At 39.1% G+C, this 26,403-nt stretch overlaps 1 pseudogene; it reads right to left on the bottom strand.

Moving 5' to 3' along the window:
• Window positions 1-25,756, bottom strand: part of LOC122733926 — a 66,835-nt pseudogene extending 41,079 nt beyond the window's left edge.
• Window positions 25,757-26,403: the final 647 nt, after the last annotated feature.

Here is a 26,403-nt window from a genome sequence, read left to right on the forward strand (position 1 = left end):
TATAAATTGCCTTGAGATGGTACCAGGATTAAATCAATAGGTGAATGCTTGCACCTTTGGGACTAGGGAAACCCTGCAATATGGGAAATCAGTCAGTAAATGAAATGACTGCTTATAGGCCTCATAGAAACGACTAGAAATGGGATTAGAATATGATTTTCCTACTTCCAATTTCAGTGTTCCTACCTTTGGACCAGGTTTTCCATCTGCCTCCCACTATGACAGTCCAATCTGAACAAAGCTGTCCCTCTCTCCTTTCCGTCACTGCCAGTCTTCTCAAATGTGTGGTTTCTACCTGCTGCCTCAATTTTGCTTTCAGACCCTAAATGGCCATACAGAATCAAAGTCCTAGATACAGGGCTCCAAGGGATTAAAGAGGTCATGGACTCTACTCCCATCATTATAGAGCAGGGGAAACTGAGGCCCAAGGAAATGAAGGGACTTATCCTTATTTATTCTAAAAATCATAGATCTATACCTGGTAGTAGCCTCAGAATGAACTAGTTTAAGGCCCTCTGTTTACAAAAGGGGAAATTGAGGCCTAAGCAATGGAAGTTGTAGAATATTAAAATATAGTTTTTGTATATGCCTGTCTCCTAAAAATAGATCAGAGAAATAATGTTTAATCTCTACTACAAATTAATAAACAGATCAGATCAATTACAACATCTTATATCTCCTACAATGAACCAGATCAGAGAACATGATATATCTGCCTGTCTCCTACAAACAGATCAGAGAAATAATGTTTAGTTTCTCCTACAAATCAGAGACAGACAGAAAAACATACCTGTCCTCTTATGAAAAGAGATCAGGGACAGAAAAACATATCTATCAATTTAATATTTTATTGTCCGAAGAAGAAAGATAACACAAGACATGATCATGTGGAGACTTCCCTCCTAAGAGAGAAGCTCGGGGGACACCCCATTTCGGAGGGTATATAAGGTTTTAGTCATCTGATTACAGGCGTTGTCAGTTTCAATAGTATGATACAGAAATCAAGCCAGTAGCAAAAAGTAGTTTATCAATTTCAGTTATAACAAGTATGGAGGAAATACAGAAGCATCATAAGACTACAGGATTTCAAGAAAGGGTTTGGCAAAGATGAGGGTGCCCAGATGTGACCATAAGATAGGGACTTTCTATCCTGAGGGAAAAGAAGTCACTAGGTAGGGTCTTTTATCTGCTGGCTATCTGGGTTCAGTTTGGAGTTCAGTTAAAGGACATTTTAATCCTATTAAGCCAGGGCTTCATAAAACTCCCCTTGGATAATAAGGTACCTCCATCAAATCCAGGTGATCCATATATTTATATTAACAAAGTGAATTATCCTTTTTTATTCTAAAGATCATTGATCTATACCTGGCAGTGACAGAGATAATTGTCCACAATCACAGTTTTAAAATTACTAACAATTTTGCTCATAAACTTACAGTACATTACTTTTTTTTTGCAGGGCAATGAGGGTTAAGTGACTTGCCCAGGGGCACACAGCTATTACGTGTCAAGTGTCTGAGACCGGATTTGAACTCAGGTACTCCTGACCCCAGGGCCAGTGCTCTATCCACCACACCACCTAGCTGCCCCTGAAATAAGATCTTTTTTTTGTGGGGCATTGAAGATTAAGTGACTTTCCCAGGGTCATACAGCTAGTAAGTGTCAAGTGTCTGAGACTGGATTTGAACTCAGGTCCTCATGAATCCAGGGCCAGTGTTTTATCCACTGCACCACCTAGTTGCCCCCCTTACAGTACATTATTAAGATGAACATGAATACTTTAAATCTCAGGTATTTGTGCACTTGACATTCAGCAACGTGGACAAGGTATCCTGCTGCCTCCTCTACTCTCATCTCTCTAGGTCTCAGTGGTCTCTTTAAGTTGTTTTTTTTCCTGCTCAGGGCAATAAGGGCTAAGTAACTTGCCCAGGGTCACACAGGGCACAGGGTCAAGTGTCTGAGGTTCTTCTGAATCCAAGGCCAGTGCTTTATCGACTGTGCCACCTATGCTGCCCCCGACTCTGAGAATTATTACCAGATTATTCTGCCTAATCATATATCTTGCTTTGCTGGAATTAGTGTCTCCTGCTTTTATTCCAAAAGCCCCCGGTCTGTCATTCTGTCTTGTCCCCATTGTTTTATGACTCAGGGGGAGAGCTGTTCCTCCTTAGTGCAGACACCCTGATTCTACCCCTCCCCTCTTAGGTCCAAGGGTAAATAAATCTGTCTACCATCTCTCCCCTTCTCCCCCTTCACCCCCCCCTTACAAGGGTGGAGGGGTTTCACCCTTTCCCCCTCCCCTTCCCCCAGTTCTTGGACAGAACTGAGCATGCAACCATACCATGATCATGAGCTGAACATGCATTCTGGGTGAGACAGTACTGGATGTTAGATTGTGAGCTCACCCATGAGGGGACCCCTCCCTCAAAACTTCCATAAAAACTCAACTCATGAGTTCATTAGCGAGCTACTCCCTTGCTTGGAGTTGTCCATTCTCACGAGAATGAAATAAACGTGTCTCTGCTTGACTTGGTGGTTTCCTCGAATTATTTGGGTAAACTGAGGCAAATTGTCACAAACTGAATTATATTAATGGAGATCCTCTGGTCCAAATTAAGTTAAATAAAAGCTAAAAAGAATTTATATGGGATCATTTCATGTATCTTGTTTTTGTGTAAATGTGTGAGATTATCTCGTGTGTTCAAGTCTCTGTTGAAAAAAAAATGCAATTTTGTGCTTGGAATTTAGAAGCCCATGCTATGGCTAGGTTAAGGAAGTGAGAGAAGGGCAGAAAGAAAAACTGCTCTAACAATATATTGAAAACTAATTAGAAAGCAGATGTGGCATTAAAATACTAATTTAATTTTTTTCCAACTAGAAAAAAAGGAAAGAAACAAAAAGAAAAGGACCATTTCAGTGACCATAGAAAAATAGTTTTAATATAAAAGGTTCCCTGGTTTGTTTTTTTAAAAGCTGACAGGCTCACCAACAAAGGAAGAGATTGTGTCAGAAAGAAAAAAAATCATCAAAAAGGTCAGTGAATTTGATTGGGCCATCTAGTTAAGAAATTTGGGAATTCATATAAACTAAAGTCAAGTAAAATCTGTTATATACTACCACCTTTAAAAAAAAAATCTTTTGTAGTGGAATAGCTTTAAATATGAAGTTCTTGGAATAAACGGTTCTTGGGTAAATTATTACTAAAATGAAATGATCAATTGAGGTTCTTTAAGATATCACTTGACAAATAGGTCAGGTATTCATTCTGATCTCATTTTTCAATTTATTATTATTATTATCAATATTATTATTCAATTATTATTTATTATATATAAATTATTATTAATAATTTATAATTATTATAAATTAATTTCTATCAGGAAATTTGTATTTGTAACATGTAAAAGAAAAGGGCCTAACAGTTAATAGTTCACTGTATTATAGATACTGTCAGAAAGTAGATTCTTTAAATTCTTTTTGGGTTATACATTTAATTAAGTATAATAATGGTTTTCTGTAAAGGGGGCATATTAAGAATATTCTCAGCTCTATTTTAAGGCTTTAAGATCTAATCAGATGCTCGGTAAAGTACACTGATTCGCTTCTTGTTAAGAGCTAGAAATTACAAAAAAAAAAGATTTTAAAGAGAAAAAAAAATCCGTCTCTAACCATTGGACATACTGTCTTAAGCCTGACTTTCAAACTCTGTCTTCAGTTTCCAACTAGAAAGGGGAGATAACCATCTACTTAATCGTGTCTAGCCACCTTTTAGGATAAATCTCTAGAAAGACATGAAATGTAATGATATATAATTATTGGATATGGTAAAAATATTGGTTATTGGTTGTTGTGCTTATTATATGGAATTTTAACTATCTCCTTGTGCTATCCAAATTGAAAATGGGCCACACTCTCTCAGTGGTCAGCCACATTCTTTATCTATAGGCCACAAAAAGCCTTGGGACAGAAAATTCAGTTGTAAGGAAAGTAAAAAGCCAACACATTTTAACTTTAACTTGTTATCTGATAAGTTTCAAATGTATGGGGTAGAGGTCTTAGAAAGTCCTTAGATAAAGGAGGGTACACATTTTTACACATCAGGGGAATCAATCACCACTATATAACTTTCACAAAGGCATTATATGAATTTATTAAATGATAAATTTTCTTTAATAAATGCAGAGTACTAGACCACAGAATTAAAATGTTACCATTAGTTATTATAAATCCATTATAAATTGATTTAAACCAAAAATTTGCCCTAAAAGAAAATAACATGGTCTGAGTGAGGGCTCTTCTATCGGGATTATTATCATAAATTAGGATTTAACAGTAAAAAGATTTGGTGTTATAAAACCTACTAGCCGTGTGCCCCCAAGGAAAGTTCTGTTTCAGTTTACCTTTCTGTAAAAGGGTTGTGAGAATCACCTGATCGTAAAGTGCTTGGCATAGGGCAAAATGTTATATTAATGATTCTCTGTGTAAAGTATAGAGCAAAAGCACATGTAATTAAAATTAAGAACACCTGAATTTTGTAATAGGCAGATTAATGGTAAAGTAACTTTATCTTTTTTTTTGTGTGTGAGGCAATTGGGGTTAAGTGACTTGCCCAGGATCACACAGCTAGTAAGTGTTAAGTGTTTGAGGTCACATTTGAACTTAGGTACTCCTGACTCCAGGGCCTGTGCTCTATCCACTGTACCACCTAGCTGCCCTGTAAAGTAACTTTAAATTGGGTAAAAGTTTCAAAGGAAAATATAGGATTTTTGTTGTTGTTGTTTTGTTTTTTGTCTTTAACCATTGAATAACAGTACCTAAGAACAGCCTTTGGCTTTGAATTACTTAATTCTGGTAAACCAGGCCATGCCCTATCTACATTGGGACTTGCAGGCCCACAAAAGCCTGGGACCTGCTGGAAGAAAAAAAAGTGGCTGCACTTTAACTATATTCCTTATCTGATAAATTTCTAAGGTATGGGCTGTGGGTGGTAGCCTCAGCTCTTTGGAGAAATGGAGTTTTAAGATATGGGGTTTTTTTTGTTTGTTTTTTGTTTTGTTTTGTTTTGGTGAGGCAATTGGGATTAAGTGACTTGCCCAGGGTCACACAGCTTGTAAGTGTCAAGTGTCTGAGGCTGGATTTGAACTCAGGTCCTCCTGCCTCCAGGGACGGTGCTCTAGCCACTGTGCCACCTAGCTGCCCCCAAGATATGTTGTTTTTAGGTATTATGTTTTGTTTGTTTGTTTGTTTATTTGTTTTAGTGAGGCAATTGGGGTTAAGTGACTTGCCCAAGGTCACACAGCTAGTAAGCATTAAGTGTCTGAGGCTGGATTTGAACTCAGGTACTCCTGACTCCAGGGCTGGTGCTCTATCCACTGCGCCACCTAGCCGCCCCAAGGTATTATGTTTTAAAATTTTCTTATAATGTATAAATTGGTAAGCAATGGTATCAGCTATGGTGAAAGTTGTTATGTGAAACCTCTTACATGTGTGTTTTCTGGTAAAAATTTTATTTCTTGCTGCAACTAGAAAATATGAGCGGAATTCAAGTATGTAGATACAAGCAGAATGCAAGTATATAAGATTTTACTTTTTTCAGTCTAATTGTGTAATTACTCAATATGCAAAACAAGTACGTACATTAATGCTCAGGTTTCTCATCTGCCTGCTGATGCTTACATGGTCATGTTATTATTTTACTTCTTGTGATATGTTTTAGAAAAAAAAAATTTTCAGGTTATTATGTGTAAATTTTCAATTAATGCTTGTGTGATTTAGAAGGCCCGCCAACTTGTTTGTAAACTAATTTGTTGCTATGGCAATCTGATATTGGTATAAGAGTAGACAAAGTAAAAGTTGTTATTGCAATATTGAATCAAATTGGTTATTAAATTAATACCAGAGTATCTAAATAACTAGTAAGCTGCGAGAAAGATCTTGCTATTTTGATCTGAATTTATTGGTATTAAGCAATAGTTAAGTTAGTGTCTGAATTTGATATGTATAAGATACACGAGTGAACATTGGTCACTTATGAACTGTCTTATATCACCTTAATGGGAAAAAGGAGTTTACTTATGATTGTTATTTGGAGTTAGATCATGTATAGGAACACATGTAGAATAGTTGAGTCATCACAAAGATTTAAAGGAATTCTGAGGGCAGTTACCCTCTGTGGTTAAGTGGGACATTTTCTAGTTTATTCCAAGTATGCAATTTGGAATTGTTTACCCTCATTTCAACCACTGCTTGTTACTGAGCATCTCAAGGCAGATTGATTTGTGTAGTGCTAACTCAGGGATGAAAAGGATCAATTTAACATGGGTACAAGCATAGTTAATGCTTGCTCCATAGGACATGTGATCCTTGAAAGTGAGTTCACTTTTAGTACTGATTATTGGAACTTGCTCTTTAAGACGTGATGATTCTGAGTCTGACTGCAGGTGGAGTTCTCTTGGGAAAGACTGGGAGACCTACTATTTGGCAAAGGCTGAGGTAGGCGTCTCCTGACTCAGTTTCCACAAATATTAAATTTTCCCACCTGGCTGATTTTTTTTTTCAGGGCAATGAGGGTTAAGTGACTTGCCCAGGGTCACACAGCTAGTAAGTGTCAAGTGTCCGAGGCCGGATTTGAACTCAGGTACTCCTGAATCCAGGGCTGGTGCTTTATCCACTGCGCCACCTAGCTGCCCCAACCACCTGGCTGATTTTAAGCCTGGCACATCACATTGACTGTCTGCATAAATTCTGCCTGGAGTAGACACGGAGTATTATTCCCTGAGACCATTGACTCTTTTCTTTTATGACAAATTCCTATAATCATGTCACTTGATCAGCATGAACACAATACTGACTGTTCATCCCTAGGTTAATACTATAATATCTGGGTGAGATGCAGGTATTAGACTCAAGCTATTTGACCAGGAAATTCTAGTCCATTTCAGAATCCAAACAACTAAAGTGCATAGGCATCTACCTAGTGTTACCATCTGTCTGTTATTGGTTAAGCATTTAAAAACTGAATCAAATTTCTCGAACTAGTTTTGAAGAAAATAATTTTAATGCAACCAGTTTTCTTAGAGGCGGTAACTTGTAGAATATTTTCTTATACCTATGGAGAGATTAACTTTAAATTATTATGTAATGTGGAAATAACACCTGTCTGTGAAGCATATACTATAATACAAATATGGTTTATTATGGACAACTTATTTGAAATGCACTGGTTTGTTTGTTTTTTGGGGTTTTTTTGCAGGTAATGGGGGTTAAGTGACTTGCCCAGGGTCACACAACTAGTAAGTGTCAAGTGTCTGAGGCCGGATTTGAACTCAGGTACTCCTGAAGCCAGGGCCAGTGCTTTATCCACTGCGCCATCTAGCTGCCCCCTGCACTGTTTTTTTTAAAGTAATTGCTTTAAGTGTGTCATCCCAAGTCCTTTACTACAACTGAAGTTAACTTGCTAACTTTTATATAAGTTCATTTGTGGTCATCTCCTTACAAAAATAATCTGTATTCTAAGTTTTATGTGAGGATTAGATCTTTTTTTTTTTTTTTGGTGAGGCAATTGGGGTTAAGTGACTTGCCTAGGGTCACACAGCTAGTTGTGTTAAGTGTCTGAGGCCGGATTTGAACTCAGGTCCTCCTAAATCCAGGGCCCATGCTCTATCCACTTTGCCACCTAGCTGCCCCTAACATTTGCAAACCATAGTTCAGTGATCTTGATTTTTTTGTTTGATTGTTTTTGGTGAGGCAATTGGGGTTAAGTGACTTGCCCAGGGTCACACAGCTAGTAAGTGTCAAGTGTCTGAAGCCGGATTGGAACTCAGGTCCTCCTGAATCCAGGGCCGGTGCTCTATCCACTGCGCCACCTAGCTGCCCCCCCGAGGATTAGATCTTAAACAATCGAGTAAAAAAATTTTTTTGGAGAAAAATTAAGGCCAAGTAGATATAAATCTAATTGAGAAAGGTTTAAGAGTTCTGCTTTCTAAAGTATGATGAAATATTTAGCTTGTATGTCTTATGTGTATCCCTATGGCATGTTTGTGTCAGATACAGTGTTAGATAAAGCTGTGAACAGCATGGGGCATTCCTCACATCTCCCACCCAGTGGACTTCACATCTCCATGTGCTCTCCGGACCAGGCCTTCCCCACTTCCCCACCTGTGATTTCTTCGACCCTGCTCAGCTGGAAGCAGTTATAGAAGAAGAGATCTTCGGCCTCTTTTCCCTTAGCTAAAAAGTGCGGAATGTAGTAGCAGCCTGGTAGGCCTGAGTCTAGTTAGGGATGCTCTTGCCCTGAGTGGGGACACTCTGACCATGGAGAAATATGGTTCATCAGGGGGCAGCTAGGTGACACAGTGGATAGAGCACCAACCCTGGATTCAGGAGGACCTGAGTTCAAATCCGGCCTCAGACACTTAACACTTACTAGCTGTGTGACCCTGGGCAGGTCACTTAACCCCAATTGCCCCACTAAAAAAAAGGAAAGAAATATGGTTAATCAGTTTGTTGGGGTCAGTTAGAGATTACTCTTTCCTTGAAGAAGCAAAGTAGTTAGTTAACCAGATAGTGGTTGGTCAAACAGATAATAAAGTAGCCACCCAGAAAGCTGGGCTCCTCGAATTTACAACAGGAGCTTAGTTTGGAGTCTGTCATAGTTGCTACCAGGTAGTGACTATAATCTCAATTTAGAAATGTGGAATTTTATTATTCATATATCTAAATAGCTAAGATCATCAGTTTCAAACTGCTTTAACTTTTCAGTCTTAGGTCTCTCCCCACACCCCTTCTCACCTAAGGGAGAATGTGAAGTTAAGGGATATATGGTTATCTGTCCATTTTTATGGGTTTAAGTAAACTCTCTTATAGTCACGATCTATGTGGGATTCTGGAATGCGATCAATTGTCCTGTTTCCTAGTGATCATCAGGAGAAACATTAATTGAACTACAGTAACTGACTTGTCCATAAAGACTCTCTTAAGACTGCTCCTGAGAACTGAAACCTGGCTAGTTTGAAAAAGGCTGCTGAAGGGGGCAGCTAGGTGGCACAGTGGATAGAGCACCGGCCCTGGATTCAGGAGGACCTGAGTTCCAATCCAGCTTCAGACACTTGACACTTACTAGCTGTGTGACCCTGGGCAAGTCACTTAACCCCAATTGCCTCACCAAAACCAATCAAACAAAAAAATCAAGATCACTGAACTATGGTTTGCAAATGTTAAGGGCAGCTAGGTGGCACAGTGGATAGAGCACCGGCCCTGGATTCAGGAGGACCTGAATTCAAATCCGGCATCATACACTTAACACTTACCAGCTGTGTGACTCTGGGCAAGTCACTTAACCCTAATTGCCTCACCAAAAAAAAGAAAAGAAAAGAAAAAGAAAAGGGCTGCTGAACTGGTTTGGACTGCCCTAAGACAGCTGCTACAGACCACAACCCCAGGACCCCAGGACCCCAGGACAAGAAGTAGACGGCATTCAGGGGAGACTGCAACCCATGACTGGACTGGATGAGGGCTGAGAATACCCAGCACCCCAAAGACTGTGCCTTTCCTTGTGTCCTATCCACCTTGTCAGGTCACCCTATGATTTTGAATTCTACCACAGATGGGATTGTTTTTGATATGTGTGGGGACTTTCTTTGCAGGCATCTCTGCCCCCCCATTTGACAATGATCAGTCCCTCTCATGTGACCCCACACTCTCTCAGACCCCTAGTTGAATCTATCTGCCTGCTTGGCTCTGTATACTTATTCAGAAGCCTGGCCATCCTGCTCTGATTTATGGATCAGTACTCCTCTGACAAGATCCCTCATGTGTCATTATAGTAAGTCTCCAAGCCTTTGCCAGATTTTCATGCCTTCCTATCTGCCTGACTCCTCACCTTGATTAAAAGGTATTCTTGGGCAGCTAGATGGCGCAGTGGATAGAGCACCGGCCCTGTATTCAGGAAGACCTGAGTTCAAATCCGGCCTCAGACACTTAACACTTACTAGCTGTGTGACCCTGGGCAAGTCACTTAACCCTAATCGCCTTACTAAAAAAAAAAAAGGTGTTCTTGGGGCAGCTGGGTGGCACAGTGGATAAAGCACCAGCCCTGGATTCAGGAGGACCTGAGTTCAAATCCAGCCTCAGACACTTGACGCTTACTAGCTGTGTGACCCTGGGCAAGTCACTTAACCCTCATTGCCCCACCAAAAAAAAAAAAGGTGTTCTTGTTAAAGTTAGGTTCCAAATAGAAGCTTCTTGGTCTACAAGGGTCACTGGAATTGACCCCTTGACCAAAAGTGGGGAATGTTAATATGAATATATGGATCACCTGGATTTGATGGAGGTACCTTACTATCCAAATGGATTTTATGAGATCCTGGATTAATAGGAGCAAGATGCCCTTTGCTCAGACTTCAAAGGGAACTGACAGTCACTATTTACTTTCCCCAAGAGAATAAATCAACTCAAATGCCCCTTTGAAATTCCCTTTCATGATCTTCCCCAGGAAGTAAGACCTCCTGGTCTCTGATAATACCTGTTCCTGTTTCCACCTATCTATACATTAGAATCTACTTTCAGTTAAGCTATTAAACTTATTTGTATTGTTTGACTGATTTACATTTGTAATAGGTTGATCTGTATCATGTCAATGAAGTGATTCTGTAAATTGTGAGCCAAGTAACTTAAAAAACCCCTTAGAAAGAAGGGGCCCTGAGCTTCCCTCTTAGGAGGGAAGTCTCCACATAATCACGTGTTATTTCTTTCTTCTTGGGACAAAAAAATATTAAATTGATATTATGTTTTTTCTGTCTGTCTCTGATCTGGTTTTGTCTCATGGGAGACAGTAAATTCTCTGATCTGGTTCTTAACCTTGTTCTCTGATTGGTTATTATATTTTGTAGGAGGACAGGTATGGGAAAAATTGTAGGAGATATTATAAGATATTATAATTTCTCTGATCTGCTTATTGATTCTGTTTGTAGGAGACAGGCGGATACAAAAGCTATATCTTAATATTGGACAAAATAAAAAGAATTTCCCCAGGATATAAAATTTCATCTAGTAAACATTCTAAAAATATTGATTGGGGGCAGGTCAGTGGCTCAATGGATAGAGCACGAGCCCTGGAGTCAGGAGTACCTGAGTTCAAATCCAACCTCAGACACTTAACACTTACTAGCTGTGTGACCCTGGGCAATTCACTTAACCCCGATTGCCTCAATTAAAAAAAAATACTGATTGGCCTGAATGGAATTGTTTGGCTTCCTGTCTACATAAAGTCTTCGTGGGATAAGTGAATTCCTAGATCTCAGCTTTGCTTTTTGATAAAATGAGAAATTTAGAAGGATTTGTATAAAAGTTTAGGTTATGACCTACAATGCCTCCAAAAATCAGCAGTTTTGCCTCGCAGATGATGGAAAAGGTCAGAATTTATCCTATCATGGAGAAATGCACATGCTACTATACTTACCCATGCATCAGAGGGGACCTAGACTATCATAGTGCTGCTGCCTCTCTATTTTCAGGATTTAAAATGAGAGAAAGTGTAATTCCAGGGTTTGGCCACGCGATGGCAGACAAAAACTGTAATAACTGAAACGGCCACAGGGCGGCAGTCGTGCCACAAAAAATAATAAACTGCAATATTCCTATAGGCCACTAGATGGCACCGAAAAACATGTTATACAACTCAAAGGTTTTTAATTTTTTAATTTTTTTTTTGGTGAGGCAATTGGGGTTAAGTGACTTGCCCAGGGTCACACAGCTAGTTAGTGTTGAGTGTCTGAGGCCGGATTTGAACTCAGGTCCTCCTGAATCCAGGGCCGGTGCTCTATCCACTGCGCCACCTAGCTGCCCCTCAAAGGTATTTAAATGTTCAAAAACCATTTATTAAGCACCTATTATATACCACAGGCTGCTATACTTGGTGAGGAGAGAAAGAAAAAAATTAGGTACTCCCTTCCATGGAGAGAATATAAAGAAATACGTCTTTATAAAACATCAACAAATAACAAAGTAATTGTGTGGGGGAGTCTAAGAACCAGAGAAGATGGTGTGTAAGTCAGTCAATAAGCATTTCTTTAAGTAGCACTTATGTGCCAATCACTGTGCTCAGCTCTGAGGATGGAAAAAGGGGCTAAAGAAAATGCCTTGCCTCAACAAATGCACCATCTCATTGCAGAATCCAAAACAAAATAAAGCTCTATGCATTTCCTTTTTTCTACACAATTACAGTTGTCCATAGCATCTCTACCAATAGGATTCAAGCTCATGGAAGACAGAGGCCATTTCAATATTGTCTTCAAACCTGCCTAGAACCTAGCCTTTGTCCTCACAAAACTTAGGGCTTAATAAATACTTGTTGAGAGGGCAGCTAGGTGGCACAGTGGATAAAGCACCAGCCCTGGATTAAGGAGGACCCGAGTGCAAATCCGGCATCAGTCACATGACACTTACTAGCTGTGTGACCCTGGGTAAGTCACTTAACTCTCATTGCCCTACAAAAAAACAAAAAACAAACAAATCAACAAATACTTGTTGACCACTTCAGTGCCATTTAGGAAAATAATCCAGGCCTACCTTGACATTCGCTGACCCAAAAGAAAACTGCAGCAAGTCAAAAAGTTTAGAGCAGAAATTAGTTCATGCAGAGAGGAGCCCTTCTCCTATCCAAATCCTAGTATTACATTGTGACCCATTCTAAACCATATTTTTCTTCAGTTTTATGATATGATAACTCAGTCACTGAAGACAGGAAGAAGCCAAATGACACCCTTCAGTGTAAATACAAATTCAGGCTAAACCATGGACAATTAAAATGATCTGTTCTACTCTTAATCCTGTCACAGAAGAAATGATGCAGGTTAAGATTAAATAGAGTCGGGGCAGCTAGGTGGCGCAGTGGATAGAGCACCAGCCCTGGATTCAGGAGTACCTGAGTTGACATCAGGCCTCAGACACTTTTAACACTTACTAGCTCTGTGACCCTGGGCTAGTCACTTATTCCCAATTGCCCCACTAAAAAAAAAAAAAAATTAAATCGAAGTAGAACATGCAGTGTATGGATTTAGCCTACAATGCACCAGGTCCCAGGGTGAAGTATTAATGTTGCCCATTCACAACAGCAAAAGTTTGGAGAGAGTGATACATGAAAATGGCCGGTCTTTGCTTTGGAGGAAATTTTGGAAAGAAATATTATAAATTGCCTTGAGATGGTACCAGGATTAAATCAATAGGTGAATGCTTGCACCTTTGGGACTAGGGAAACCCTGCAATATGGGAAATCAGTCAGTAAATGAAATGACTGCTTATAGGCCTCATAGAAACGACTAGAAATGGGATTAGAATATGATTTCCCTACTTCCAATTTCAGTGTTCCTACCTTTGGACCAGGTTTTCCATCTGCCTCCCACTGTGATAGTCCAATCTGAACAAAGCTGTCCCTCTCTCCTTTCAGTCGCTGCCAGTCTTCTGTGGTGTCCACAATTTTGCCTCAATTTTGCTTTCAGACCCTAAATGGCCATACAGAATCAAAGTTCTAGATGCAGGGCTCCAAGGGATTAAAGAGGTCATAGACAGGGGCGGCTAGGTGGCTCAGTGGATAAAGCACCAGCCCTGGATTCAGGAGTTCCTGAGTTCAAATCTGGCCTCAGACACTTGACACTTACTAGCTGTGTGACCCTGGGCAAGTCACTTAACCCCCACTGCTCCGCAAAAAAAAGAGGTCATGGACTCCACTCCCATCATTATAAAGCCGGGGAAACTGAGGCCCAAGGAAATGAAGGGACTTGTGCTTATTTATTCTAAAAAAATCATTGATGTATACCTGGCAGTGGCCTCAGTGTCATCTAGTTTAAAGTCCTCTGTTCACAAAAGGAAAATTCAGGCCTAAGGAATGGAAGTGATTTACCCATTCCATAACTGAAAGGGAAGTCCCAGGTGATCTAGTCAAAACAACATAGTTTACTGAGAAAAAGACTAAAGCCAAGACAGATGATGAGACTTACCTAGGATAACACAGCTAGCTAGGGGCTTATGCTGTATTTGCACTCAGGTGTTTGTGCCCCTGAAGTTCAGCAACGTGGACAAGGTGTCCTGCTGCCTCCTCTACTCTCATCTTCCTAGGTCTCAGTGGTCTCTTTAAGTTTAAAAAAAAAAAAAAACCCAGAATTTCCCCAGAATATAAAGTTTCACTTAGTAAATATTCTAGACATACTGATTGGCCTGAATGGAATTGTTTGGCTTCCTGTCTACATAAAGCCTTTGTGGGATAAGTGAATTCCTAGATGCCAACTTTGCTTTGTTTTTTGATAAAATGAGAAATTTAGAAAGATTTGTATGAAAGCTGAGGTTATCACCCACAGTGCCTCCAAAAATCAGCAGCTTTGCCTCAAAGGTGATGGAAAAGGTCAGCAGATATCCTATCATGGAGAAATTCACGTGCTATAATACTTACCCATATATCAGAGGGGACCTAGACTATCATAGTACTCGTGCCTCTCTATTTTCAGGGTTTAAAATTGGAGAAAATGTAATTCCAGGGTTTGGCCACGCGATGGCAGACAAAAACTGTAATAACTGAAACGGCCGTAAGGCGGCAGTCGTGCCACCAAAAAAAATAATGGACTGCAATATTCTTATAGGCCATTAGATGTCACCGAAAGACCAGGTTATAGAATCAAAGATTCAATGAACATTATCAGCCACCAGATGTCACCGAAAGATCAGGTTATCGAATTCAAAGTTATTTAATTGTTCAGAAAACATTTCTTAATCACTTATTATATTCCACAGGCTGCTCTAGGTATTGAGGATACAAAGACAAAAATGAAACACTCCATTCCATGAAGAGCATAGGGGTAACTCTGACTTTATAAAACAACAACAAAAAGCAATATAATGAGTGTGAGGTCTAAGGACTTAGAGAGGATCATGTCAGTCAGTCAATAAGCATTTAAAAAAATTTTTTTTTTTTTTAGTGAGGCAATTGGGGTTAAGTGACTTGCCCAGGGTCACACAGCTAGTAAGTGTTATGTGTCTGAGGCCGGATTTGAACTCAGGTACTCTTGACTCCAGGGCCGGTGCTCTATCCACTGCGCCACCTAGCTGCCCCCAATAAGCATTTATTAAGCAACTACTATGTGCCAATCACTTTGCTCAGTGCTAAGGATGGAAAAAGAGGCTAAAGAAAATCCCCCCCCCAAAAAATTTTCTTTTAAATCCTTTGCGTTTACTTTCCATCTCATTGGAATAATAATAGTAAAAAAGCTATATGCAGAATAAATAGGAATTAATTTAGAGAAGAAGGTGCTAGAATTAGGCACGTTTGGGATGGGTTTCATGTCAAAATTGGGATGTTAACTGTAACTTAAAAAACCATGGCAGCCAATAGTACTAAGCAAGGAGGAAAATCATTTCAGACATGGGTGATAGGCAAAAAAAAAAAAAAAAAAAAAAATGACTGCAGTCAAAAGATGTATTATCTTGGTCGTGGAATAGCAAGAAAGCCATTGTCACAATCTCAAAGAATAAGTGGAGATTATTGAGTCTCTCCTCACTCCAATCCATCCTCCATTTAGCCACCAAGAACAAGCTATTGCAATGCAAGACCAGTGCATGATGCACGATGGGATTTAGGCTGGCAGCAGCGTGGTAACGCTGTTAGAGGAAAGAAGAGAGTATACAGTAAAGATTCTGCCAAAATGTCAACAAAAGGCTTTAGCAACAGATTTGATATGGGGGGTGAGAGATAGTAAGTAGTCAAGGATAACAACTAGGTTGTTAGCTTGAAGGACTGAAAGGAGGATGTCGGACTCTATAGTAATAGACAAGAGAGCAGGGGATTTAGGAAGACAGAAATTTTGGCCTTAGATATATTAAGTTGAAGACGTCTGCTGGACATATGTTTCCAAATGTCAAAGACAGTTGAAGGTGGAAGATTGAAGGTAAGTAGAGAAGTTGGTGAAGGACAGGAACAATTGAGCATAGAGCTGGTGATTATTAGTTTTTGTTTGTTTGTTTTTTTGCAGGGCAATGAGGGCTAAGTGACTTGCCCAGGGTCACACAGCTAAGAAATGTAAGTATCTGAGTTCGGATTTGAACTCAAGTCCTCCTGAATCCAGGGCCAGTGCTTTATCCACTGCACCACCTAGCTGCCCCCAGAGCTGGTGATTAAAGCCATGGAAGTTGATGATTTCAACAAGGATTACAGAAAAAAGGGAAAAGAGAAGAGAGCCACAGATAGAACTGTATGTGACACCTAGAGTTAGAGGCCATGATCTGGATGAAAATCTAGTAAAGGTAAGGAGGAGCATTTAGGTTACTAGGAAGAGAACCAGAGGTGAATGCTATCTCTAAGGAGAGAGAAAAACCTAGAAAGGAAAGAATATTAAGGAGGAAAGGGTGATCAGCAGTGTCAGAGGCTCCAGAGAGGTTGGGGAGAATGAGTTCTGAGAAAACATTGGATTTGGCAATTAAGAGATCATCGCTAACTTTGAAGAAAGCAGTAGTGGTGAAATGATAAGGTCGGAAGACAGATTATAAGGGGTTTCATGGAGAGTGAGCGGAGAGGAAGTGAACACAATTATTGTAGATAGACTTTTCAGAGAGTAGCTACAAAAACCAGAAGAGAGACAGGTTAACAGCATGGATCAAAGGAATGAGTGATGGTTTCTTTGAGAATGGGGAAGACACAAGTATGTTTGTAGGCAGTAAGGAATGAGCCAGTATACAGGAAGAGCTTCAAAGTAAGTGGCTGAATGGGGATGACAGCAGGAGCAAGCTGTTGGAGAAGACAGGATGGAATAGGATTGCTTGAGCAGGTAGAGCACTTGACCTTGTTAATGGGTAAGGACACCCCATCATGGGAAACAGTGGTTAAAGAGGAGATGGTGGCAGAAGGCATATAATTGTTCCAAGATGAGAAAGAATAAAGAAAAAAGTACTCAGGGTGAAGGACTTCAGTTGTTTTCTGTAAAATATGAAGCAAAATCCTCATCTAAACCTTGAGAGCCATCAGAAGTTTGAAGAGGGATGAAAGGTTTCACAAAAGTTGGTATGGAGAATGGGGATACTAAGTTGAAAAGGAAAGTATAGGAGAATTTTCTTTTTTAAAAAAATTATGAAAGTATTTTATTATTTTCCAGTTCCATGGGGTGAGAGTTTTCAACATTTGTTTTTTGTTGTTGTTGTTGTTGGGGTTAAGTGACTTGCCCAGGGTCACACAGCTAGTAAGTGTCAAGTGTCTGAGGCCAGATTTGAACTCAGGTACTCCTGAATCCAGGGCTGGTGCTCTATCCACTGCACCATCTAGCTGCCCCTCAACTCTAATTTCAAATGTTTTTCCCTCCCTCCCCAAGACAGCAAGTAATCTGATATAGGTTATATATGTACAATCACATTAAACATATTTCTGCATTAGTCATGTTATAAGAGAAGAATCAGAGCAAAAAGGAAAAACCTCAAAAAAGAAAAACAACAGCACCCAAAACAAAAGAAATGGTATGGTTCCATCTGCAACCATATTCCACAGTATAGGAGAATTTTCAAGCAGCAATGAGGATGCAGTTGAAGCTATGTAATATAAATTCAGAGTGGATCCACTGGGAATAGTTTTGTGATTTTCTCCACCTTCATTTAGCAACACAATCGAAAGAACAAATGTGGCAAATAGAAGGAGACATCCCAGTCTGAGGCTTGGCAAAACATAATTACTGAAATACCAAGGCGGCTAGGGATACAAAAAGAAGAGAATAGGTTATAATTGAAATGACTCACCATGGAGGCAAGATGGGGGAAAATGGCAAAGTGACTAATGCAGGGGAGGTAGTCTGGAAGAGAAGTGAGGAGTAAAGGAACTGTGGGTCACATTAGTTATAAAGAACAGAGTTTGGTAAAGGAAGTCAGAGGGGGAAGTAGAAATGCAATAGATTATGGTCAGAGAAGGGGATTCTGGAATTCTTGAACATCTAGGTGGTGCATTTGTGGAAGATGGTAAGATCAAAACTTTGGCCATTGTTGTGTGTGGCCATTGCTGTTTGTGGCTGAAGTGGAGTGGAGCAAGAGGACATGGGAAGTGAGTAGGCTGAGGAACTGAGTGCCTGATAGCGTGTGAGGGAGAGTCAGTATGTAAGTTAAAGCTCACTTCTGTGAGGCCAGGAGCTGGAGATGGAAAAAAAAATGTCATCCATTTAGTGAACTCACTGAGTAAACATGGGGGGGAGTGAATTAGGTCTGCAGACAACAGCTGCCAAGATTCTGATTAGGTGATTGATATGAAAGGCATGAATCTCAAAGGAAGAAATTTAACTTAGGAAGGGACTGAGACATAATGTAGCTTCTCTATTTTCTTTTTTAATTAAATCTATTTTAAATATAATTTTGTCTGAGATCATGATTACTATCCCAGCTTTATTTGCGTCATAAATGCTACTCTTGCCCTTTATTTTATCTTTGTGCATATCTCTCATTTTGTAGAATTATTCCTAAAAGCAACAAATTGTTGAATGCCATTGATTGTCAGTTGCCCAGTATCAAAACAAAACAAAACAAAAAAAAAACATTGACAGTGAATCTGCTGTACTTAGAAAAGAACTGATGTGAATCTCACCAAAGTACAATTTTCTAGTGTTAATTCTGTGTCCAGAGGTTTTTTGATGAAGGGACATTGATCAGAGAAAACTTCACCCTGGCTGTTGGTACTGAAGACCCAAACTTTTTAGTGTATGTGAGAATCAGAGAATAAGAAAAATCATAATGACTCATTGCTAACTTACTGAGTGTAACATAATATTTAGAGTCACAAACATCTGAGTTTGAATCCTGCCTGAGACATTGCTTTTTTTTTTTTTTTAGGCCAATGAGGATTAAGTGACTTGCCCAGGGTCACAAAGCTAGTAAGTGTCAAGTGTCTGAGGCCAGATTTGAACTCAGGTCCTCCTGAATCCAGGGCCTGTGCTTTATCCACTGCACCACCTAGCTGCCCCCATGAGACATTGCTTTTTGCTTTGGTAAAATAAGGAAATTGAACTTGATAGCTTAGGAGGGCTTTCCCAATCCAGTGGAACACCTATGGTTAGAAAGCATTATTTAGATGAAGATCTAGTAAAGAAGATTGAGAAGGAGTAGAAGTCAGGAAGTCAGGAGTCAGAAGTTTGAAGTCAGGTAGAATCATATCTTTGAATTTAAATCTTGCCTCAGACACTTACTAGCTGTGTGACCCTGGGCAAGTCACTTAACCCCATTTGCCTCAATTTCTGCCAATTTTAGCAATTCATAGTTGTCTAATTTCCAAAGTGAATGAATAGTAAATTTAGGAAATATATAAGGGGCAGCTAGGTGCTGCTGCAGTATATAAAGCACTGGCCCTGGATTCAGGAGGACCTGAGCTCAAATCCACCTTCAGACACTTGTCACTTACTAGCTGTGTGACCCTGGGCAAGTCCTTTAACCCTCATTGCCCAGCCCATATATATATATATATATACATACATACATATATATACATACATACATACATACATATACATACATGTATATACATACATATATACATATACACACACATATATACACACACATATATATGCACATATACATACACATACATATATACACACACATACATATATACACACATACATATATACACACATATATATACATATATATACACATATACATACACATACATATATATGTGCACACACATACAACTGTACTGATCTTTCAGATAAAAATATTAGATTTATTTTTTAAAGAATAAGAGGATTTTAGATTTATTCCCTCTAGAGTCTTTGAAGACATGAGAGTTCTGAGGGGACATATTTCTTCTCCCCAATTAATATATTAACACTTTATCATATAAGCACTTCCATATGCCAATCTGATGGGTATGAGGCGGTATCTCAGAGTTGTTTTCATCTAATTGTTAGTGATTTAGTGCACTTTTTCATGAGGGTATTGATAGAGAAGATTACTTTCTGAAAATTTCCTATTCCAAAAAAAAGAAAGTAAGAAATATCACCAACAAAAAAACAAAACCTCCCTGTGTATATCTTTTGACCATTTATCTGTGTAACTCTTTAAATCAATCAAAGCCTTTATTTGAGACCTGGCTGTGTTCTAAGGAATTTGATATAAATGGAGGAACTATTTCCAAACCAGATAGAGATTCTTTTTTTTTTTTTTTTTTTTTTTTTGCGGGGCAACGAGGGTTAAGTGACTTGCTCAGGGTCACACAGCTAGTAAGTGTGGCAAGTGTCTGAGGCTGGATTTGAACTCAGGTCCTCCTGAATCCAGGGCCAGTGCTTTATCCACTGCATCACCTAGCTGCCCCCAGATAGAGATTCTAAGGACATGGAAGCAAAGAGAAAAGATTGAAGGACATACCAAGCTGATCCGATAACTAGCAGTCCTGGGTCAACCAGCAAAAGAAGATAGAGAAAGCAGAACTATTGTGGCTAAGAAGGGAGAAATTAAGGAAGGCCAGTGATGCTATAAGCATTTCAGAACAGAAGAATTGGGCTTCCACTCAGCATCTGGCTTATGGCAGGACATAGGATGTGTGTGGTGCAAATAATTCTGGAGTGAGATCTTCCTTAAGGTATTTAGTAATAAATGATTAAAATAAAAATGCATTTCTCTCTAACTAGCTAGCATATATGAACCATGTAATCGTAGTAGAACTTGGCCCCCTGCCATTGTATAACTCACTTCTGTTAACTGGTTTGGCTATAATAATTTTAATTGACTAAAGGAGTTAAACAGAAAGATTTGGATAATAAGGCAGCTCCATCAAATCCAGGTGGTCCATACACTCATCATATGAATGCAATGAAGCCTCATCCCCCAGATAAGTAACACAGGACCCCAGGATGCTGGCATCTATGGTACAAAGAAAGATTGTTCAACTAACCATGAGGAGGAGTTATCATTTGTTGATTTTTTTTAACTGCAAATTCAAGTTCAATGTAACTAACCTGCCTTTGAATACCCCTTTTAGCAGTTCACTAGAAGAAGAATTAACATTCCAGGAAATAAGCATCAATTGGTCTAAATCACTAATTCCTATGGTAACCTGTCTATCTCCAAAGACACTTTGAACACTGGGTTGTTGGCCCTTCTGACTTCTTTTCAGTCCTGTCATAAAACTTAGGAAAAGAAGAGGGGTGAATTTCTTAACCATTTTGCTTTGAAGAACCAGGTGAGCACAGAAACAAACCATCAGGTGATATAAAATAATAGGAGGCACACATATGTACGATAACTCCAGCCTCCCAAGGTGGAGTATTATTAATGAATCTTTTTCATTCACTAAAAATCTGCCTTCTCTCCCTTCTATCCTCCCATTTCTCAATTGAGAATGGAAGAAAAATAAAACCCTTGTTTCAAACGTGTAGAATAAAGCAAAACAAATGTCTTCAATATCTAATTGCAAAAGAAAAATGTATACATGTATGCATACATACACCCATACATGTCACATTCTACATTCCAAGTCCTTCACCTCTCTATCAGGAGTTGGGGAATCTGTCATTTTTTTTTTATCGCTAGCCTTCTTGAATCCTGGCTAATTATTATGCTGTTCAGAGTTCTCAGTTTTTCAAAGTTGTTTATCCTAACAATATTGTTTTCGTGGCATAAATTGTTCTCTTGGTTCTTTCTTTTTCACTCAGCATCAGATTATATAAGTCTTGCCAGGTTTCAGTGGTGGGGGAGGAGGAAGGGAAAGGAAGGTTAGGAAAAATCATCTCCCATAATATGTAAACATCTTCTGAATGGGTCAAAGGAGGGAAGAATACATGTACATACAAAGACATATACATTTGTCCACATGAACAATTAGGTATAGAAATACACTTCACTCAACGGGGAAATAGAAGGGAAAGGGGGGAAAGATGAATAGGGAATTAAAGGGAGGACATAAGGATTTCTTGTAGGCAAAACAAACTAAGAATGTACAAAAGAAGAGCTCTTTTTGAAGTGGGAAAGAATGGGAGTCTTTTTAAAAAATAATAATGAAAGAATAAACATTTTTATTTATAGTTTGGGGTTCCAATTTTTATTCCTCCTTCCCTCCCTCCCCCTCTCTGAGGTGGCAAACAATCAAATATAGGTTATACGTGTATGATTATGTAAAACATTACATATTTGTCATTTTGTACAAGAAAACTTGATTAAAGGGGAAAAAATGAAAGTGGAAAAATAGCCTGCTTCAGTCTGTTCCATCAATATCGGTTCTTTCTTTGGAGGTGGAGAGTCTGTTTCAATGGTCCTTTGGGATTGTCTTGGATCACTGTAATGTTGAGAATAGTCAAGTCCTTCACAGTTCTTCATCAAATAATATTGCTGTCTCGGTACACAATGTTCTTTTGGTTCTGCTCTTTTCTTTCTATTTCACTTTCATCAAGATATTGCTCTCTCTATAATGCCTGATGATAGGATTTGGAGGGAACAACTATTTCATTTTCCCATATTAGAATGTAAGCATTTTATCCTTGTTTAGTCCCTTATAATAGCCTATTTGTGTTTATCTTTTAATGTTTTACTTAATTCCTTTGTTTGAACTTGTTATGATGAGTGTATGGACCACCTGGATTTGATGGAGCTGCCTTATTATCCAAAAGGATTTTATGAAACCCTGGATTAATAGGAGAAAAATGCTCTTTGAACTCCAAACTGAACCCAGATAGCCAGCAGATAAATCGCTACCTGCTGACTTCTTTCCCCACGATAGTATAAGTCCCTATCTTGTAAAACACCTTGGCATCCTTACCCTTGCCAATCCCCCCCCCTTTTTTTGGAGTCATATAATCTTGTCAGTGTTCCCATTAAGTTGAACTATCAAATTGAGTGGTACTTCCTACATTCTTGTTATACCTGAGATCGTTAAGCTGATTTGCATTACATTCATTATTGTTATAGTATTTGCTTTTAGGTTGATTTGTATCATGCTGATGAAACTGATAACACCCTGCAAAGAAATCTTACATACTCTCAGAAAGAGGGAGTCTTTGAGCTACTTCTTTGGAAGGGGTCTCTGCATGATTCATACCTGCTTGTCCTTGGGACAAATCAACTGGTATTATGTTTTCCAAGTCTGTTTCTGATCTGGCTTTTCCCTGTAGGAGACATTATGAAAATAATCATTTCTGTGATCTGTTTTTTTCTGTAGGAGACAGGCATAAAAACAAAATTTGACAAACTTCAAAGCTTATATGCAGGTCTTTTATCAGGTATGTTTGAAAGTCCCTAATTTCATTAAAAGTCCATTTTCTCCTTGCAGGATTATATTCGGTTCTGCTGGGTAATTTATTATTGATTGTAGCCTATATCCTTTACTTTCTAGAATATTGTATTCTAAGTTCTCCTCTACTTGATAGTAGTGACTGATAAATTGTGTGTGATACTCAACTGTGGTTCTTCAGTAGTTGAATGCTTGCTTTATGACTTCAAATTCTGGATTTTGGCTAAATGTTCCTGGGAATTTTCATTTTGTGGAATCTTTCAAGACTCCACAGTTTCTCCTTTGCCCTCTGGTTCTGAGAGATCTGGACAATTTTCTTGTAAAAGATTTCTTGGTCTTGCTTTGCAAGTCATCTGGTGATTCTTATTTTTTTTTTTTAATCTGAAAGTGAAGCCCTGACTGAGCAGGACCAGAACACTTTTTTTGCTTGTTTTTTGTTTTGTTTTGTTTTGTTTTGTTTTGTTTTGTTTTGTTTTGTTTTGTTTTGTTTTGTTTTGTTGCAGGGCAATGAGGGTTAAGTGACTTGCCCAGGGTCACACAGCTAGTAAGAAGCAAGTGTCTGAGACTGGATTTGAACTCAGGTCCTTCTGAATCCAGGGCCAGTACTTTATCCACCGCTCCACCTAGCTACCCCCTGTGATTCTTAAATTAACATGCTTCATTCTGTTTTCTAGGTCAGTTAGTTTTGCTAAGTGTTAACCTTTATTTTCTTCTATTTTTTCCAGTATCTTGACTTTATATTAATATTTCTTATCTTATGAGGTGATTGGCTCCAATTTTATCTATTCTAATTTTCAGGGAGTTTGTTGCCTGGGGAAAGGTTTTGTACATCTTATATTAAGGAGTTAATTTCCTTTCCAATTCTTTGTTCATTAGTCTGATTTCTTTTCATTTTTTTCTTCTCATGCTCTAATTTCATTTATTAAAACATTTTTAACTCTTAAAAGCACTTGCTTCATCTCTTTTTTTCTTTCTTTTTTCATTTAATATTTTATTTTTCTCCAGTTACATGTAAAAACAATCTTTAACATCCATTTTTAAGACTTGGAGTTCCAAATTCTCTCCCTTCCTCCCTGGCCCACTTTGAGAAGGCAAGCAATTCAATATGGACTATACATGTGTAGTCATAGCATCTTTTTTTTTGTTTTCAGCATTTATTAATATAAGATTTCCAATTTCAAATTTTTCTCCCTCCCCCCCTCCCCTAGACAGCAGGCAATCCAATATAGGTTATATATATTGCTTCATCTCTTCCAGGAATTCTACTTTTTTTTTTGGTGGGGCAATGAGGGTTAAGTGACTTGCCCAGAGTCACACAGCTAGTAAGTGTCATCTAAGGCCAGATTTAAACTCAGGTCCTCCTGAATCCAGGGCTGGTGCTTTATCCACTGTGCCACCTAGCTGCCCCCAGGAATTTTAAATGAATTTGTGCCCAAGCTCTGTTTATCTCTGAGGCTTTGCTTGTAGTTGTTTTGTAGTCAATTTCTTCCCTAATAGAGGATTTAGAGTTCCACAAGGGAGGTTGGGCATCTTTTGCTGAGTAAGTCCACCCTAACTTCCAGTGGCTAGAATATCCTAAGAATAAATGTCTAACAACCAGAGGATTGTATTCCAATCGAAGCAAAGTCAATGAATCAACAAGTATTTATTGAGCAACTTGCATAGCTCAGGCATTATTTTAGATCCTGGGGATAAAAATACAATGAAGGAAATAATCCCTAATCACAGAATCCAATCTATAGTATCAAAATGTCTTATGGAGTTGATATATCTGAAATCAATGCAGAGAAGTGATTATAGCAATGTATGTCATTGCTCTGAAATAGGGCTGGGATGGCAAGTGGGGATGACTCAGTGCAGCCACAAGTTTCCATAAGAAGAGCCTATGGACTCTTTCCCTGAAAGAATACCATACATTCTCTGGCCTGATAGGCCAGAGATAGGAGAAAGAACAAACATATATGCCATTCATCATTCCCACACCCTGGTAGGGGGCAGAGTCAACTGATAAAACTGTTAATTTCCTGAGATACTCAATACTTTAACACTGGAAGGATCCTGATATAGGAAATTATGAAACTTATTTACAAAGCTTATCATTGATATGGGCTGAATAGGTGTCAGGTTTGTTTTTTGTTTATGAAGGGTGATTCGTCTACTCTTCCATCCCCAAATCTACTACATTTTACAGTGTTGGGGGAGAATGTGTGTAGTTACCTGGGCAGGGTCTCTATGAATTGTGGAGTCCCTAAATTAGGTCCAACCTCAGGCAGAAAGAAGCATGGTTTCAGTCCCATTCTCCGCCCCCTCACCCCCCGCCATCTTTATTCTAAAATAATGGGGTAGAACCCGTATCTGTTATTTGTTAAAGGGGGCGAGGGGGAGGGCAAGAAGGTATGCTGCAAAGTCTCAACAACAGGAAGAGATACCGGTATGGATCCTGGACAGGAATCCAAAGGCCAGTTTGTGCATCCTTCCTGGGAATGTGGAAGCTGGTGGGGGAGCAATGGTGAGGGAGTACATTATGGGTGATTGGGCTCCTACTATGTCAGTTCATCTGGATTCTACTTTGCCTGTTATTCTCTCTTTTTTGTCATGGAGGTAGAGAGGAAAGCATTATTCACAAAGTCTTTGTATCAGAAAACAATCCCCAAATGATGTCTAGACAGGAGCCTTAATCTTCAGACTCTTCTAAGGAAGTATTCTGCGTCCTTGAAAGCAGCATTATTAGTTGCCATGGTGCCCAGTCTGTTTCCAAGGAAACCCCCCATCTTGAGTCATTTGTTCTCTTGCTGAATAGTTCCTTATCAAGCTCCTTTTGATCCCTCAGCTAAGAGGATAAGTGCATGTCTGTACATGTTGTTCCGAACAGTGAAATGGGGACTGAATTAAATCTCTAGGTGCTACAAAAGAACAGAAGATGTGTACACGCATAAATATGCGCACAGGCCTATACAAAGTAAGATACTAGCAGAACTAGAGAGAGACGAATATAGAAGTTAACAGCAGATGTTTATCAAGTTCTGTAAACCAGCTATGGCTATAAGACTTGAGCTAGGAGAAAGAACAAACCTATATGCCATTCATCATGCCAATCAAAAGCACAGTGGACACCTATCGGGCAGCTGCCAGCCTCTGTCCTTTGCCCAAGTATATGGCTGAACTCTTAA

Source organism: Dromiciops gliroides, chromosome X, assembly GCF_019393635.1.
Source record: "Dromiciops gliroides isolate mDroGli1 chromosome X, mDroGli1.pri, whole genome shotgun sequence".
Taxonomy (NCBI): domain Eukaryota; kingdom Metazoa; phylum Chordata; class Mammalia; order Microbiotheria; family Microbiotheriidae; genus Dromiciops; species Dromiciops gliroides.